Source organism: Aegilops tauschii, chromosome 3, assembly GCF_002575655.3.
Source record: "Aegilops tauschii subsp. strangulata cultivar AL8/78 chromosome 3, Aet v6.0, whole genome shotgun sequence".
Lineage (NCBI taxonomy): Eukaryota > Viridiplantae > Streptophyta > Magnoliopsida > Poales > Poaceae > Aegilops > Aegilops tauschii.
The window spans coordinates 447671275-447690750 of NC_053037.3; positions in this window are offsets into that span (position 1 = coordinate 447671275).

Below are 19476 nucleotides of genomic sequence, written 5' to 3' on the forward strand. Positions count from 1 at the left end.
GAAGATGACCGTGAGAAGGAGAGGAAGGAGACTCGAGCGACCACGGAGCAAGGGAAAGAAGAGAAGAAGGAGAAGAGTGAAGAGAGAGCAAGGAGGCGAAACCCCCTAGACACCCCGGGTGCCCGGCCCCCCAACACCGGGTGCCCGGTCCCTCCTCCCTTGGGCGCTGCCACGCCCGCCCCGGGTGCCCGGCCACTTGGGCTCCAGGTGCCCGGGCCCCTCGCCAGCCGCCTGCCACCCCCCCGGGTGCCCGGGACTTGGGCCCCCAGGTGCCCGGCCGTCGCCCCGCCAGCCGCTGGGTGCCACCCCGGGTGCCCGGGCTTGAGGCCCCGGGTGCCCAGCCCACGCCCTAGCCGACCTCCTGCTGCACCCCCGGGTGCCCGGGCCTTGGGCCCCCGGGTGCTCGGCCTCTCCCAGCCACGCCTCTGTGTAGGCCGGGTGCCCGGCCCCAAGTGCCCCGGGTGCCCGGACTCCTCCGGGACAGCTCGTTTTTTTAAGTTTTACCCATGTAACCCCTCTCCCCCTCCTAGTCCATCCCTAGACTATAAGTATCTATCTCCTAGGTCATTTGTGGGTTAGCAAAGTATTTTAGAACACCAAAGAGAGCTTTAATTTGCTCCTTGTATCCTCCTCCTCTTGGAGATCAAGACCTCTCTTTGGGAAGAATCCTTGTGGATTGCAAGACCTCCCAAGGGAGTAGATCATCATCAAGACCTCACCTCCTCTAGGAGTGGAAAGAACTTTACCTTTGTGCTTATTTCCTTGGATTGATCTTGTAATCTTGTGGATATCATGTATGCTACTCTAGTGGATGTGATATTTGGGTTTGTTTGAGTGATTTGTGCCTTGTGTTCTTGAGTGTTCTTCCTCCTTTTCCCCCTCCAAGTGTGAAAAGATCCCATCTAGGGTTTAACCCTACAACATCTTGGTATCATGAGCAAGGTTGATTCACATCTTGGAGTCCCATCCCCCCATTTGCTAGCTTGATTTTGTTGTTTTTCGTCCAAATCCGAAAATTCCCCACAAAAATAGCCCCAAAAAATTTTCTTGCAATTTGTTGGATCTTGTGAGATTTGGTTGTTTTGGTCCATGGATTTGATGTTTGGCAAGTGGATCTAGCTCCTCCCCAACAATCCCCACCCTTCCCACCACGAAATCCCCCGAATTTTGCATTTCCCCCAAATTTTCTGCCCAAATCGGAGACCACCGGGTGCCCGCACCCCGGGCTGTTTGCCTCGGACCATCCCGGGCACCCGCACCTCCCACCCCCGGGCACACGCACCCCCCCGAATCAGCCCAACTACAACACCAAATTGACCATAACTTTCACCTCCCAAGTCCGTTTTTTGTGTTCTTTAGCTTGTTTGGAAGCTCTTGACACCCCCATCCACATATATCATTACCACCACCATTAGCCTCCATCCAAAAAATCATCAAAAAATTCCCACCTTCCGCATTTGACCGATTTTGAGTTGCGATTTGCGTTTCCTAAGGTGTCTCGGCTACTTAGGAGCGTGTGACATCGACATCATCGCCTCGGAGTCATCTTCACCGCTAACCATAAGAAAGGACGGTAACCTCGACGACACTTACTCCTTACCTTGCTTTTGCATTGATAGCCCGAGCCTTTTTGCGTTGCTTACCCATTGAGACTAGCGAGTTGAGAATTGCCGGGCCACGCTATTGTGCATCGTAGTGATCTTGTTATCATCTTAGTGCCATAAGTCTCTCCCGTGCATATCTTACATACTTGTCTCATATCATACTTGGCTCGAGCATCAAGCATAGTGAAAAAAAGCTTTTAAGCAAAAAGAGGAGACACAAAGAGCTTATAAGCAATAGCATTGAGCCATTTTGCATATCATCTTGGTCACCGCATACATAGCATAGTCGGGGTTGAAGACGGCACGTTTCTCTTATAGGTTGGTGCACATGCGTATCTCGCCCATTTGAGCAATCGAGCTAGCGTCTCTCTAGCATTCGCACAACAAGAGCATTTTCCGTGGTCACACATTTTGAGCTCACCCCTTGGTTGTGCGGATCCCATCTATCTTCCGTGTGTGTGTTCCTAGTGATATCCTTGGTTTTGATCTATTTGCTTTACTTGCATTTTTGTGAACCTTCTCAACCTTATCGATATCTTGACTAACATTTGCTTGAAATTTTTGCCACCATCCTAACCGAGCTACTCCATCACTACAAAAAAAAAGACACATCCGTGACATTTTGGGCTGAACGAAATTTTTTCCTGTCATACATATGACACTTCTATGACGATAATTGTGACAAAACCCGGTATCATCATAGATGTGGTGGTCTCCTACTTCTATGACAAAAAATCATGACATAAAATGGGCTTTTCGTCCTGGGCGGGCCGGAGACGCAGCTGCATGACATTCTTTGGGCCGTCCATGACGGACAAAACCATGGTAGAAGCGAGGGCGAGGAAAATTTCGGGGAGTTCCCGGTTACGATGGGAGGTCGGGGGCCGAGCGATGCGCGTTTCTCTTGTACACGTATGCGCGTGTGTGCGAGGCATTGGCTCTAACTGAACCCGAGCGAGGCGTTGGGCTCTAATTAAACCTGAGCGATTGCACTACAGGCTACACGTTACTGAACCCGAGTGATCGATCGATGGCTATTAACTGAACCCGATCGAGCGATTCCTTCGCTGCTGCTAACTGAAGCCGATCGATTGGATGAACAGTGAGCGTTGCGGGGGGGGGGGGGTTGGATGAACAGTGACCGGTGGCGTTGCCTCTGGATGAACAGGACCCCGTGGTGTGGAGGGCTGGATGAACAGTAGACGGTGGAGGGGTGCCCGTGGAGGGGTGGTTGAACAGGACCCCGTGGTGTGGAGGGCTGGATGAATAGTAGACGGTGGAGGGGTGGTTGAACAGTAGCCGGTGGAGTAGCGCACGGTGGAGGCTGGATGAACAGGAGCCCGTGGAGGCTGGAGGAGGTCGACGGTACCCCTGGAGCTGGAGGAGGTCGACGGTGGAGATGAACAGTATCCCGTGGAGTCCCGTTTTGCGGTACGCCACACCCCTCCCGATGAACAGGACCCCCATTTCGGCCATAGGAGGTCCGTTTCTTCCGTTTTGCGGTACGCCACACCCCTCCCGATGAACAGGACCCCAGTTTCGACCGTAGGAGGTCCGTTTCGTCCGTTTTGTGGTACGCCACACCCCTCCCGATCAACAGGACCCCCATTTCGACCGTAGGAGGTCCGTTTCCTCCGTTTTGCGGTACGCCACACCCCTCCCGATCAACAGGACCCCCGTTTCGACCGTAGGAGGTCCGTTTCCTCCGTTTTGCGGTACGCCACACCCCTCCCGATCAACAGGACCCCCGTTTCGACCGTAGGAGGTCCGTTTCCTCTGTTTTGCGGTACGCCACACCCCTCCTAATCAATAGGACCTCCGTTTCGACCGTAGGAGGTCCGTTTCCTTCGTTTTGCGGTACGCCAGGCCTCGTTTCCATCGCCTGTTCCGTCCAAGCCCTCCTGATGAACACGACCACGCATTCCGTTCCGACCCAGCCGGTTGGCTCCCACGCGTTCCGTTGCCTCCCGATGAACACGACGCATTCCATTGCCTCCCCATGAACACGACGCATTCCGTTGCCTCCCCATGAACACGACGCATTCCGTTGCCTCCCCATGAACACGACGACGACGCTGTTTGTCCGTTCCGACCCAGCCTTGTACACGAGCCCTGGCCGTACGTATGCGCGAGTAGGCGTTCGAGACCCCGCCCGTATGTACACATACGTGGCCATATTTTCTTTCTTGCACCCTGGCCGTTGTACGTACGTGTACATGCTACGTGCGCGCCTCTACTACGACACGTACGCGCCTCTACTACGACACGTGCGCGCCTCTACATCCACCAGTATATATGTACGTACACGTTCGCGACCAGAATGACAACGCTACGTACGCTTCGACCAGGTGGGTCTCGACTGTCAGACACTTCCTTGCGTGCGAAGATGTAGCTGATCGGTCCCAGCAGTCAGGGGGCGAATCGTTTTTTTGCCCGGACGCACTTCCTTGCGTGCGAAGGTGTAGCTGGTGGGTCCCAGCAGTCAGGGGGGAAACGTTTTTTCGCAAAATACGGTGGCCCGTCCGGTGGGTCCCCGCTGTCAGGTGGAGGAATAATTATTTTGCACATAATAAGGAGGCACTTCCTTGCTGCGGCCGTGGACCCAGCTGTGAGCCTCTCCACGTACAGTCCACGTCCGATGGAAGCCGTTCCTTGACCATGTTGACCACGCCGCGCCGAGAGCACCAGGGCGGTGGATGACGGCGAGGCCTAGGAAGGGGACGACGCGGAGCCGGGGAAGACGCGGCAGTGGATGCCCACGCGTAGAGGATTACGAGGGTTCACTGGTTCGCTGCGGTGTGAGGCTGCCGTCATCGCAGAATAACAGGGGGTGTGGGTAAGTAGAGGGATGGCCTGGCCAGCGGTGGGAGTAGTAGGGGGCGGTGAGGCCTCCGCCGCATCGCAGCCGGCCATGGGAGGCAGGAGCACGAGGCACGACCGGCGCTGGTTTGGGCGGCTGGAGCAAGAAGACCAGAGGTTGAAGAAGCACTACGGCCGTTGGATGGACATCGTACGGTCATTGGAGCTAGAATCGTGCATATTGACTAAGTTGACAAAGCCCTCCATCCCCGTCAACTTAGTAGGCCCACAAGTCAGCCTGCCACTATACTGGGTCCCAGCTAACAGGGGGAGTATTCATTTTTTTGTGCGTAATAAGGAGGCACTTCCTTGCGTGCGAAGATATAGCTGGTGGGTCCGAGCTGTCAGCGGCGGTAACTTTTTTTCGCGAAATACAGAGGCCCTTTCGGTGGGTCCCTAATGTCAGGTGGAGGAATCATTATTTTGCGCGTAATAAGGAGGCATTTCCTTGCGTGCGGCCGTGGACCCAGCTGTCGGCCTCTCCATGTACAGTCCACTTCAGATGCATGTCGGTCGTTGACCACGTTGACCAGGCCACGCCGAGAGCACCAGGGCGGTGGACGGCGGCGAGGCCTAGGAAGGGAACGACACGGAGGCAGGGAAGACTCGGCAGTTGTTTCCCACGCGGAGGGGAGTACGACTGTACGAGGGTTTACTGGTTCGTCTGCCGTCGCCGGAGAATAACAGCAGGTGTGGGTGAGTAGAGGGATGGCTAGGCCAGCGATGGGAGTACGGTGGGGGCGGTGAGGCCTGCGCGGCAGCAGAGCCGACCGCGGGGAGGAGGGAGCAGGCAGTCCCGCCGGCGCTTGTTTGATCGGCTGGAGCAGGAAGAGCAGAGATTGAAGAAGCACGACGGCCGTTGGATGGACATCGTACGGTCACTGGAGCTAGAATCGTTCATATTGACTAAGTTGACAAAGCCCTCCGTCCCCATCAACTTAGTAGGCCCACAAGTCAGCCTCCCACCATGGTGGGTCCCAGCTAGCAGGGGGAGTATTCATTTTTTTGTGCGTAATAAGGAGGCACTTCCGGTGGGTCCGAGCTGACAACGGGGGGAACGTTTTTTTTTCGCGAAATACGGTGGTCCGTCCGGTGGGTCCCAGCAGTCAGGGGCAAACGTTTTTTTCACGAAATACGGTGGCCCGTCCGGTGGGTCCCAACAGTCAGGGGGGAAACGTTTTTTCTGCGAAATACTGGTGGCCCATCCGGTGGGTCCCTGCTGTCAGGTGGAGGAATAATTATTTTGCGCATAATAAGGAGGCACTTCCTTGCGGCTGCCGTGGACCCAGCTGTCAGCCTCTCCACGTACAGTACTCTTCTGATATAAGTCGGTCGTTGACCACATTGACCACGCCGCGCCGAGAGCACCACGGCGGTGGACGACGGCGAGGCCTAGGAAGGGGACGACGCGGAGCCGGGGAAGACGCGGCAGTGGATGCCCACGCGGAGATGAGTACGAGGGTTCACTGGTTCGGCTGCGGTGTGAGGCTGCCGTCGCCGCAGAATAACAGGGGGAGTGGGTGAGTGGAGGGATGGCCTGGCCAGCGGTGGGAGTTGTATGGGAACGGTGAGGCCTCCGCGGCAGCACAGCCGGCCACGGGAGGCAGGAGCATGCGGCACGACCGGCGCTGCTTTGGGCGGCTGGGGCAAGAAGACCAGAGGTTGAAGAAGCACTACGGCTGTTGGATGGACATCGTTGACCACGCCGCACCGAGAGCACCAGGGCGGTGGACGACGGCGAGGCCTACGAAGGGAACGACACGGAGCCGGGGAAGACACGGCAGTGGCTGCCCACGCGGTGGAGAGTACGAGGGTTGATTGGTTCGGCTGCCGTCGCCGAAAAATAACAGGAGGTGTGGGTGAGTAGAGGGATAGACAAGCCAGGGATGCGAGTATGATGGGGCCGTGAGGCCTACCCGGCAGCACTGCCGGCCACGGGAGGCGGGAGCAGGCGGTTCCGACGGCGCTGGTTTGGGCGGCTGGGGCAGGCAGATCAGAGACTGAACAAGCACGATTGCCGTTAGATTGACATCTAATGGTCTGACACTGGTAGAGTCGATTGTTGACTAAGTTTCTTTTTTGAGAAACCTTGTGTATGCATGAACTTAGTAGGCCCACAAGTCAGCCTCCAAATCTGTGGCAGACAACATAAAGCCCATTTGCTATTTTTTATAATTTGCAGCCCATTTGCTAATTCTTAAGTAATTTATTACAACCCATTTTCTGCCCAGGACCACGGTCAAAAAGTTCAACCTTATTTTGCATATTTCGGTGGAGTCTGAACTGTTGTAATCCCGAAATGATAAACATTTTTTTAAGAACTTATTGATTTGCCAAAAAATCGTTTTGTTTTTGTAAGCAAATAAGACGTGAGACAATTGAGTTGGTTTAAGGGAAAACCAGTGGTCAAAAATCAGCGCTGGGTGGGAAAAAACAAGAAAAATAGGGATGTAAACATGAAAAGGGAATTTTATGTGTTTTCAATATAATGATACGTGTATATGAACTAGTAAAACTATAGGTAGAGATTAGAAAATGGATGCAGGACATGCGTTTCAAGAGGAAAATAGAACTGGGCTGTGTGTTTGATTCAATAAAAAAACTGCCTGCGGATGTTGTAAGACAAAATATAACTAACGCTGGCAGGCCAGAGGCCAGTAGATACCTGCTGGATCTTTGTGCCCCGTTGTCGTCATGGGCTGGGCCTGTTAAAAACAAAACCAACCCTGGGCAGTCTACAGCCCAGTTGAAACTTGCTCGACCTGAAAAAACAATATACGTGCTCAATAAACGAGAGAATTCTACAAGTACAGACTGATAACTGGGATGCAGCACGGATATTGTTTTTTTATCATGATAATAAGTGCATGCACTTGTTTCAAAAAAATTGGAGAACTGGGAATTCGAACAGCGGGTGCTTATGCTACCCATCAAATAAAAATCAGGTGCCTGAAAATTCGTTTCGAAACAAATGATTCAGCTTTATATCCACGTCGACCCTCGGCATGATGGTTGGAAGCAAATGCAAGTTCATACCAAAAGATCGTTAACAACAATACCAACTTGCGGACGACAAGGTAGTACAACTACCAATACCAAACTAACTTATAATCTTTTTACTCCTGGCACTAGTGTTCGTCTGGTAGAAAATCTTGCGGAGGACCAGCTCCCGCTCCTTCTCTTGCTCCAGGTCCCCGAGGTGGTACTGGTGCATCACCCAGTTGGTCCTCTGCTGGTCGAAGTTCTTGTTGGTGTGGAGCACCAGAACCTTTTTTGCTGCCCGTCTTGCCGGCCGTTGACCATCACCGGCAAGGTATTGCCGATCTTGTGCCACATCGCGTGCATGCCGCACTCCGACTGTATCTTGCGACGCGTCCACGTGCCCCTTTTGAACGCCCTGGAATTGCGTTGGAAGAATGTTTCCTTAGGCCACTCAGTGTGATACCTGCAGTATTGTGGAATACAGGTTTTAGTGTACCTAGTTGGCATTTTCATAACATCTTTGGCATGTTGCAGTCACTTGTTTCACTTTTTATTAACCGTCAAATTGTAATTGCTTCACCAGGTCTGCGTCTAAAAAGAAAATAGAGCTATAAACAAAGGAATATGTTTGTGCAAGTAGACGGCCGATCGGTGTCTTACCTGGAAGTTTCTCAGGTTGGGTGTAGCATATGTCGTGCTCGCTGTCGATGGTTGGTATGAACAAATCGATGAGAGACTGAAATGTCGCGCTGTCAGCACTCACTTTGGCCTCAAGGTGCTCGATCAGCTCCTGATCCGTGGGATCGAACTTGACGCCAGCCGGCAGCACCGGCCAATCCTTCTTCGACTTGCATCGGTAATTCCAGTTATATGGTACTTAATGTATGATCAATCGACTGTTTTAAGTGAATGATGAAAGATTTCGACAGATAAGTGGTACTCCAAATCTGAAGTCCAGAATACCCGAACACGCCGCCGGGATTCTTGTGTCACCTCACGCGCAGCGTGTTGTCACGTCAATTCAATGTGTGGACATGATGAATAATTTGACGGACGTATACTAGTACTGCTACTGTACTACTTACTAGTCGTATTTAGTGTCACAATTTATACATAGGTTTAACTAACAAGTACGCACTTGAAGCCTAACTTATATATATATATACATATATATATATATATATATATATATATATATATATATATATATATATATATATATATATATATATATATATATATATATATATGGCTTCTGCACAGCATCTCCATCATCATTATCAGTACATCCTACGCAGGTGAGTTAGGATGCACTTGATCCCAGGAAGGTATCTATCCTTCAAACCAGAGGAGTGCTTCAAACTAACAACAGTACATAATATCCAACAAAAGAGGGTCGTGCTACAGCAGCAGAATACATGGCTCAGTTTAGATATCAGCACGAATCAAGTTGTGCATATTTGCTGTTGGCATGAACCACATCGCCGCATGTCGAGTTTGCAAAAGCCATCCATCGCATGGAAGCTTGATGCCTTTCACACACTGAAGATTATCTGGCAACAAGCTGTGTCGACGAATCTCTGGATATGGTGATTCATGAAACCCATGGTATGATGTGTAAACACAGCCCCCCCTCGCGAATGGAAGTTGCATAGCACAGTAATCATCGCCGGTGATATGATCGATGATTGGTTGGATGATCGGATAATTGAGCCCGAGGAACAAGGAGTGGTTGCCGAGGCTGTAAACCCGCCTCCAGTTGAATACGCCTGGCCCAACGGAGCTGGGATCTTTCTCGAACACGAAGCAGCCATAGCCATCAATGTCACGAACGCCCCACGCATTGTACTGCATGTGGTTTGATGTAATGGTTTGGTCAATTTGGTACGTGCGAATGAGCATCAAATGACCACCGTCAGCTGAACGAGTGATAAACCACCACCCATCGGCTGGTATGATTCCAGGTCCTTGAATCATGAAGGCCAGCGCATTTGCGTCTGCTGCAACAATTCAAATTGGAGACCAAAAGGACAAAAATAAACAATCATGTTCAGAGTATGTGTGGAATTAAGATTATTATAACAGTGACACATATCATAGACAGAGAATTGCAATGCCGTGGTCAAAATCATGCCCCAAGTTAAAAAAATAAGCCAATGGCTTTCATATTCTAGCAATATGTCATGGTTCAAACATCATGTAACAATGAGAGGAAAACAACTATGACAGCGCCTACTCATATTCTACCATAGCACTTACTACTACTGTTCTCATATCAACTCTAAACAATAACATGCGTTGTTATAAAAATCTTGTAAACGAGAGTAACATATAGCAATCATGATGTTATGCTCATAATATGTATTCTAACAATCATTAGATGCCATTTGTTCTCATATCAACTCTAACAATAACATGTGTGGTCATAAAAATCTAGGAAATGAGAGGAACATATATCAATGATGTGGTTATAGACATGCTATGCATTCTAAATTTGTAACAAATGAACAGGCAGTCGTATTCATAAGGTAAAGATGAGATGAGATAGAACAATTACACGATGATAGATTCCACCAGTATAGGCAACCAATCTGTGCGTCGACCGCGTAAACGATGCCATCGTGCACTATAGCATCAGACAGAAATGTTGCCTCAACAGGATTGATGATGAGCCATAACCATGTATGGCGACCGGATTCCAGATAGACTAATTCCATGTTAAACAAGGCAATGAGCTTGTAATCCATGTAGTCGATGGTGTGGGCACTTCGCAGATTACAACTTTCTGCAAACAAAGGTCGAGCCAAAAGCTTGACGTGTCTCGTGCGTAGTAGGCAGGAGTGTCCGGTGGGCCGCGAGGCTCGATGGCAGCGGTATCCAACGATGGAAGGGTGATCGCTCGATGTGCTCGTGTGTTGGTGTTTGGGGGAGAGAACGACTTCTCTATGTGTGTGTGTGTGTGGTGGTGGGGGGGTTGACTTCAGATAAAGAGTGAGGTGTCTATATTTGAGGGACTTTAGCGTAATTGAGATATTGTGCACTCATGGTTGATCAATTTGTTTCACAGTTTGTACTATGAGATAACGATTCTTTTGAACATGCGTGATATACCTTGATGTACCAAAATTACAAACCTAAGATTGGAATTTTGGAATTCGACTCCATCATTAGCTTTTGTAATTCATTTAAACGGAGGTACATTTTTTAAGCCGGGATTTCGTGATTTCAAATTCATATATCAAACCTTTATAATCATCCACTTTATTCATACACATACACATTTTTGCTTTTGTCATCATATTTAGGATAAACACATTTGGAATTTCATTTGAATTGGACCGTATGATGGTATTTGCTTGTAGTAGCTCAATGATCCATATTTGAATTGAATGGACAATCTAAGTTTCAAGTTGGAGACATTGATTTTCAAAACTTGCACATTTTTTTTGCGTGCAAAACAAACAAATTGTCGGCCATGATATCATAGTCGGCCGTACGAGAGCAGAATACTTATAATTTTAGGCGCCAAAAGCTTTCAAACTTCCCTCTCACATCGAAATATCACGCGCCCGAAAGTTTAGCCCTGCGATATTCCTGTTTTACCCCTGCCACATGAACGGAAAAGGGCTGCTTTGGTAACTCCATTATTTTCCCCTCTTTGCCCCCAACATTCTTCCCCAGAGCCCCTCCCCTTCCCCTTCCCGACCCCCCAACCACGGCAAGCCGCCGAATCTAGTCCTCCGCCGCAGCGGTGGACCTCACACCCCGCCGGATCTACCTTCCGCACCTTGGAACCCCCAACTGCCAACTCACCACTTCACCGGAGCCGCTTCAGCGACTGGCTTGTCCACCACTCCAGATCTCCTTGACCGCCATCATGGTCCACCGCACCAGATCTGCTTAACCGGTGCCCTCGTCCACCACAGCGTAGGCCCTTCACTGGCTCCCTCGTCCGCCCCTTCGCTGGCCCTTCATACAAGCCCTCGTCCGCCGCAACAGATCCGCCTCACCGAAAGCACTGTACAACGTGCCCACCGAAGCCTTCGTCCACTGCACCGGACCCGCTCCACGGACGCCATATTCAACTCCACCGGCCCTGCTTTACCGACGCCGCAGCCTCATCAGGTTATTTCGATTTGTACTCCTTCAGTTTTTCTCTTTATCGTGCAACTATTCACTTACCATAGATGAGCTTTCTTATATGTCGACAGGCGCCGCAACCGTAGCACCGGAGCCGCTTCAGCAACGGCGACAGCCGGCCCAAACTCAACCGCAACACGAGCACCATCGACGATCCTTAGCTATCAAGTATGACAATGATACCCATACGCCGCCAAGAATCAGGTACTATTATCCAACGGCCGGCGCCTACGTTCACTTTCCTAGCATAAGCACCGCACCTTTGAATTTCTTCAGGGCATCATTCAGTTTTTCATGAGACGCGTTATTCTGCTTGCACCTGTAGGGCCATACTTCTGGCAGTGAACATGTTACATGTGCTAAGTTACATACCAGTGCACATATAGTTAATATGCTTTAGTTTTGTTCTGATGCCACCTGTTGGTTCCATCAGACTGCTTAATGTTCTCTATGCTTAATTACACATCAGCAAACTAGCATGTGGTTCCGCTACTTTTTGTTCGTTTTACCCTACATTTTCTGATGCTAGCTATTACATCACTGCTCCGAGCCTCTGTTCATTACTTGTTTGTGTGTTCTTGATCTTCCCAAGTTGCATGACTAATTTGATGCTTCTATTAATTATGGAGCTGCCAACCCCATCAAGCAAAATATTTGTTCTTTTGGGGCTGGCACCTCGAACAAGCATAAAAATAGAGGGAAGCAGATATATTGTCGTGTATGCACACCCCCTTCTTTCATTAGTTTAGATGAACCATTGATGATCAATTTGGACCAGTGCATGCGATTAAAATTAATTTTACCTAAATAGATGGTGCAGAATAAACTACAACAACTAGATTTGCAACCACGAGATGCTGACGATATCTTCAAAGAACATTGCAACAGCAGCTAGGCTTCACAGCAACATATGGTAAGCCAGTGTGTTTTAGTACATGTGAAATGTAATGCGAGTGGGCTGCTTTCTTGGCTTGTGCCCTCAACGTGTAATCCTACCGAATTACAAATAGTTCAGTTGTCTGCTTTGCTATATTGCTTGATTCGAATGCTTATTTGTTGTTATGCTATACCTGAGTTGGCCAATATGTCAGCAGTGCCTGCTGTACTATCGTAAAGAAATGCATGCCTATTTCATTTGAGTCCTTAACTTTTCCTCTCAACTTCATCACAAGACTGTCTTCGTAGTTTATATGAGGCCACACTGTTAAGTGCTTTCTCAGATTATTTCAACTGCTTAGATGCCTTGGCAACTTAAATATAGCGGTTGTACACTCCCTTTCAACTAGGGATGTCAACTGGGTCCCGTTTAATCCCGATTAAAGTCCACTAGTGGTATGATAGTTCAAAAGAGTTTTTGTTTTTTGAGGAAAATGAACTAGGGAGGTAGCAAAAACTAACTAGATGGGACTGGCGGATGTCGTTTATTTGCCACTTACATCCCTAGTTTCATCTTACCATTTTAATTTCTTTTCGGCTGATGCTGCTTCGAACCATTTAAATATAGTTTGCCATGCTCGGCAATAATTCGTCCGTCGTTTACCATGTAAGCTTACTGCCTGGATCATACGATAACTATCTCTTACTGATGTACAGCGGAAACCTTTCAGGATGCCGTTCACACTAGGACACAATGTACAACCCCAGAATCTATTTGTGGAAGCAGTGCGCCATCCATGTTACCAGATGGTAGCAGTTCAGAGGCAACACCGCCGGAGAGCAGTCTGAGCACAGATATTATAGTGCTTGAGGCTCTACTAGAGGCAGAAAGAGATGGTGTGGCTGCCATGAATGAGGTAATCTTTATCTTGAGGCTGGAAATTACGGAATTAGCGGCACGCATTATGCAAGCAACCCAAGAATTGGAGGAAGTAAGAATGTTGCATTTGAAGACGGAGGAGGTCCTGCTGTTTCTGCTATCTAAAGCCCAAGGTAATTTCGGTTCTTCTTTAGATACCAGTTGAAATTGTCATTAGATTATTGTACTTGCATGTTGTGTCATGTCTCTGAATGGATTATGTTGCAAGAACCCCTATGTTGTCCATGTGTTGTAATGATCCGAATTTTTTAGGTGAGGTAATCCTCAGTACTTGTATGATTGACATAAGGTGAACTGTTTTTCGTGTGAGCATATTGTATTGGATGAAATAACTGTTTGACTCAGAGTGTATCCAACCTACTGAATTCGAAGATCACGGCATTTCTCAATCATAATCATATATAAAGGTGGAATAAATCTTTGTTGTGGTTTTGAAGAAATAAATAACAAAACGTATAATTATGTGTGGATATTCGTAATCGAATACAAATTGGACTTGAATTTAGTTTGCCAGGTCCCAGGGCAAACGTGAATGCTAATTCTCCCAAGTTTTGAACGAAGCGGCTAAACACCCACTATAATTTGTGGGCTGCCCGAAGAAAGTGTTTGCGAGATGGAAATTACTGTCTACCCCTGACACTTGACATCCTTATCGACCGGATTTACACTGCTGTCGATAGGGGTAGACTAGTAACTTCAATCAGACGTGACACGACGGCCTCTAAGCCCATTCAGACATGGTGGGCGCCAAACGTGGGCGGCAAAACACATTTGATTCAAGCTCGTCCAAAAGACATGTGTCTCTTCCTCCATTTCCCCATTCATACACGGTGGGCGGCAAAACAAACTCTCCTCGTCCGAAAGCGATGTAGGCTAATATTTTAAATAGGGGCAGATGTGTAACTTCCATCAGATGTGACACAACCGCCCTACCTGTCAGCCCCTTTCATACACCGTGGGCGCCAACCGTGGGCGGCAAAACACCCTCTCCTCGCCCGAAATAGTTACCGGCAAATATTTGGGAGATGCGAGATTACCGTCCTATCCCCAACCGATGCGATGCCCGAAATTTTAAACGGGGGATAAGTTCGTAACTTACCCCCATTTCAGAGAAGCGCGTCCCAAAGTTTGAGATCCCCCTCCCCTCCATTTCCCCATTCATACACCGTCGGCGACATGATAATCTCCGCACTGCGGCCAGCCTCCTCCGTCCGCCACCCCATCCTCCACCTTGCCGGAGCCGCTACCCCTACCCCGTCGTCCACTGCAAGAGATGGACGTCTCTCATCCACGGCGCTGGACCAGGATCCTTTCATCGCCTCCTCTCGCTTCATCGGCGCCGTCGTCCACCTTGCCATTGCTGCTCCTACGACCGCCTCGTCCACGACAACAGGATATATCCCCCGACCCGGCCGTCTGCCATCTAAAGTCTTCTTCCCTGACGCCGACAGTCATCGCACCCGCAGCACCCTCAACGTATCAGCATAGGCCTACACGGCATCGCAAGAGAGGTGGTACTCTTCCATATGTGCTTTAAGTTATTGATCTCACCTGGAAAATAGATCGTAATTTGTTTACTGTACTTTTCTTGTCCGTACCAAATCATAGTGGCTAGTTGAAAGCAAACATTGGTTGCGAAGTAGCTTTGTCCGGTTTGCCCCTTCAGATCCGCCATGGCACGGGCACTATACTCTTAAAGCTTATGGTTTCCCCCCTTTATATTCACTACCATCATCGTAGGTGCTTCGTGTCGTGCTAGCACTGCTCCTCAAGACCTCAACCCAAAGCTTACGTGTTGAAATACGAATCTGATATGATGCTCATATCACTAAAATAGAGAAAATTTAATTGGTCACCTAATGTTCCTATATTCGTTTCGAAAAGCATGTGCGCCACCCACTGGTCCAGCTAGTTCCACTTTCCTGATTTTTCTCTTGATGCTTAGGGTTTTCCCCTTTTATCTACTCTACTATGATCTGCGTAGGTGCTTTCTATCGTACTAGCATTACTCCACCCTTCAAGCTAAACAACACAACACTCAGAATTCGAAAGCTTAGTTGTTCAAATATGATTGTGATATGATACTGATATTAGTTAACCGACACATTTAGTTGGTTAGCTAAAGGTCCCACTTGAGTTTCCAAATGCATGTCGCGACATATAGAGAGACATCATAATTGCATTTCTTTGTCACTTGTTGACCGTACTTTCTTGTCCATACCAAATCTTAGTCGTTATTTCAAAGCAAACATCGGTTGCTAACTACACTTTGCGCGGTTTGCAGCTTCAGATCTGCCATCCCACTGCCACGGTCAACACTGTACTCATCATGCTTATGTTTTCCCCATTTTATGATGACCACAATCAGCCTACGTGGTTCGTGTCGTAATAGCACTGCTCCACCCATCGAGCTAAACAAGCTTAGTTGTACAAATTCATATCTGATATTATTGCTGATATTAGTAAAACTGAGAGATGTTTAATTGGTTAGCTAAATGTTCCTACTTTAGTTTCGAAATGCATGTGAGCCACATATGGAGAGACCGGAAAGAATAGTATTTCTCTGTGCGCTCTGGTTCATCATGGGTGGCCAACCGACATTGTATTGAAAGACTTGTAATATCTTCAATCTGCTTGCTCTTCTGCTCTTCTTTAAGATGATACTCTTCTCTTGCGGTCGATTGGTCAGGTCGAGTTGTTCTTCTTTACTATTTGTTGAAGCTATCATCTGCAAAGTGTCATCACTTCTGGAGCTCTCATATTTTGAGTAGTAGGCCACATTATATTAATGCACACAACAAATTACAGCATGCATGGCATCTTTTAAAAGAATTGCAGAGATAGCACAAAGGGGTTTACAGGCAGGCAGTATTGGATTAGAATCACTTCTGCATTACAAAGAAAATCTCACTTGTTTTTATGTTTTCATGCATGTCAGATATTGAACATTATCAAAATGAATATGAGAATGGGCGCACGAGAGGAATATTGCGGAACGATCCACTGGCTAACAAACTTGGCATGGTGGAGGATGGCCTATCTTATTCACCCATCAAGGTGCTTGCTCTAACTTTGCAAAGTTGTATTGGTCGCACATATTTTGCATCTGACCTCTTGCATTACTTCTACTTCGTTACACCATCTTCTTAGTTTAAGCATCATATATGAGTATATGCCATACCTATCCATTTTCTGTACCTATTCCATGTGTCGTCACACTATGTTTTTCCAGTCAAATGTTGTTCTTTCGTAATAGATGTCCAAAAGGAAGAGGGTGAGTGCAGATCCTCAAGGAGTACAAACTAGGTATTTGGAAAAGGTAGTGATACCTGTCAAATCAGATAGATCAGCAGCCACAGAAAACACAGGCCCAACTGTACCACACTTTACCCCTACTCCAGTGGCCAAACCCCTATTAGAACTGCTGGGAGCCCAGCGTCAGGTACTGTCTATGATATCAATTCAAAATTTGAACTCCTAAATTTCTGCTTGTGCCTTACCTTCTCTCTTGTATGAAAACTAATTTCAGATGAATCTCCTTGCTCAAAGGATCATACGATCTCAAAACAATAATGGGCTCTGCATTGCTCTTGTTAGTACCTCTCTCCCTTTTGCCTTGTAACGCTGTACTTAATTAATTGCTATTTGATTATGTATCATCAGTCTGCACCTGAGCTTCATTATCCTCTGTTTCTTCCAATATTATTTGATCTATATTTACTCTTTGCAAAATGTAGAATAATGGCAACGCTTATAAAGAATTTTCTTTGGGGAATTTATTGAATTATCCTTCCATCAACATGGAGAAGGGCTTTGTCCAGCCCGTGTTAACATGTAATGTAAGTTCATCCTTCTCAAGCCTTCAAACTTTGTTCTAGTATAGATTTGGATAGGCATCATTTCCTCCACTGTTGTTTGCTTTGCTGTTTACATCTGATTGGATGTTTGCAACAACTACCAGTTTCAAATTGTAGTTGTAAAAACATGTTCCTTATGCAGAACAGATCCATTTATTTGCTTATATAATTGTGAAACCTGTTACGTGTCTCCTTGTTTCTCTTTCAGACTCGTATCTCTTACGCCAGGCAGAACTTTAGGGAAGATAGTGAGCCAAACCATCTTGAGGACAGCGAGATGACCCCAAGGTCCTGTCTTGATGAAGACAGTGAGTTGAAGCTACTCACCAGCAGGTGTGAGACAACCTCTGTGCAGTCTCTGCCTCAATCAGTTCGACTTCTTCAGTCTCAACTTAAAGCGGAAAGGCTTGTTTCATCTCAGCTCCGACTTGAAGTCAAAGATGCAATGAAGATGTCAGAGGACTGCCGTGCGCACCATCATGCCTTAAATCTAGTGTTAATGCATCTATCGTTGACACAACTGAGGTCTACTCAGCTTCTTCAGCTGTTTGGGGGGCCCGACATGGCCAGGCCTAGTGCCTTCTGAAGTGCTCTCAGTTTTGTATATTCTTTTGTCGGCACGTTTATTTGCACTGGTGGCGAACTTTGATGCCCAGTGGATGTAATATGTGTGATAGCCGTGATAGCCTAGCGTAAGTTGCTTGCTTATTTATTTCCTTGTTGTCTTGTTTATTTGTTTGCTTGTAGTCATTGCAGTTCTTTTTCCGCGGTTTGCTAGTGGCTGCAATAACCTATTTTTTAAAACTAGGCCACAATAACCATGGGCTAATATTTACTGTAGTGACACTGGGCCTCCTACGGGCCGTAGAAACAGTGGGCCTTCTACGGGCCGTAGAAACAGTGGGCCTTCTACGGGCCGTAGAAACAATGGGCCCTCTATGGGCCGTAGAAACAATGGGCCTTCTACGGGCCGTATCATCAATGGGCCTTATACGGGCCGTATGATCGATTGGCCAAACATGGGCCAAACAGACCACATTCTGGCCGTAAATGGGCTAGAGTTGGAATTGTTCGTTCATGGTCCGACCATAACGGGCCATCGTTAATAGGCCGTATTTGATGACGCTATGAAAACGGCCCAACGTATTAACGGACCACAAACAGGCCGACTGTAACGACGGGCTGAATTTGGCCCACAAGCAGAAAATGACAGTAACTGGCCGTAAGTAAACGAATGCTGGAAAATAGCCCTAGAATAAATGGGCTCTAAGAAGGCCGAAAGATAACATGGGCTGGAAACGGCCCAACGGAATAACGGGTCGTTAATGGGTATAAAGTGATACACTATTCATTACGGGCCAGTTTCACCACGGGCCATTAATGGGTGTAAAGTAATACACTGTTCATTACGGGCCAGTTTCAGCAAGGGTCGTTAATAGGCCAAGAGTTACATAGGGCCTCATATGGGCCGAAAGACGTCATGGGCCATACATGGGCCAGAAGTGAAAACGGGCTGGAATCATATTGGATGGCCCAGATGACGCTACTGGGCCTAATTCGAATAGGGCGTAACGGGCCTTGGGTTAGCGGGCTGTAAATGGGCTATATGCGAACAGGCCGTTAACAGGCTTTCCATGGGCCGGCCTGCCAGCTTTTGCCCAAGTCAAACGGGCCGACCTTTTCACAGGAATGGGCCACTGTTGGGCCGTGCCACGTGTCGACGTATCATAGGCGCCTTCTGTCCAATGAGTGGATGACATCTGTCCCAGCGGTGAGCCGACACGTGTTTCCTCCAGCCAATGATGATTTTACACGTGGAAAATCCCCATTGGTCGGGGCTGTTAACGGGTTATCGGATCCAAAACCCGACCCGGTAGCTTAACGGTGTTCCGTTACGGTGGATGCCACGTGTTGGTCACCCTTGACGAAAGCACTTCTGTGACGCGCGATTTATCATCATGGAAGTGGACACTTCCGTGATGATAATTTTGGTAATGTCATGGAACACTTCTACGACAGCACAGGTATGACTATCTTGATTCTGTCATAAATTTGTCATGGATGTACATGCATGACAAAAAACGCGACCTACTGTGAAAAACACGTATCATCACGGAAGTGTATTTTTTTTGTAGTGTTATAAGCCTTTTACTTGTTGGTGTGAGAAACAAACCCGGTTCCAATTCTCCTATTGTGGCATTACATTGAGTGACACTTG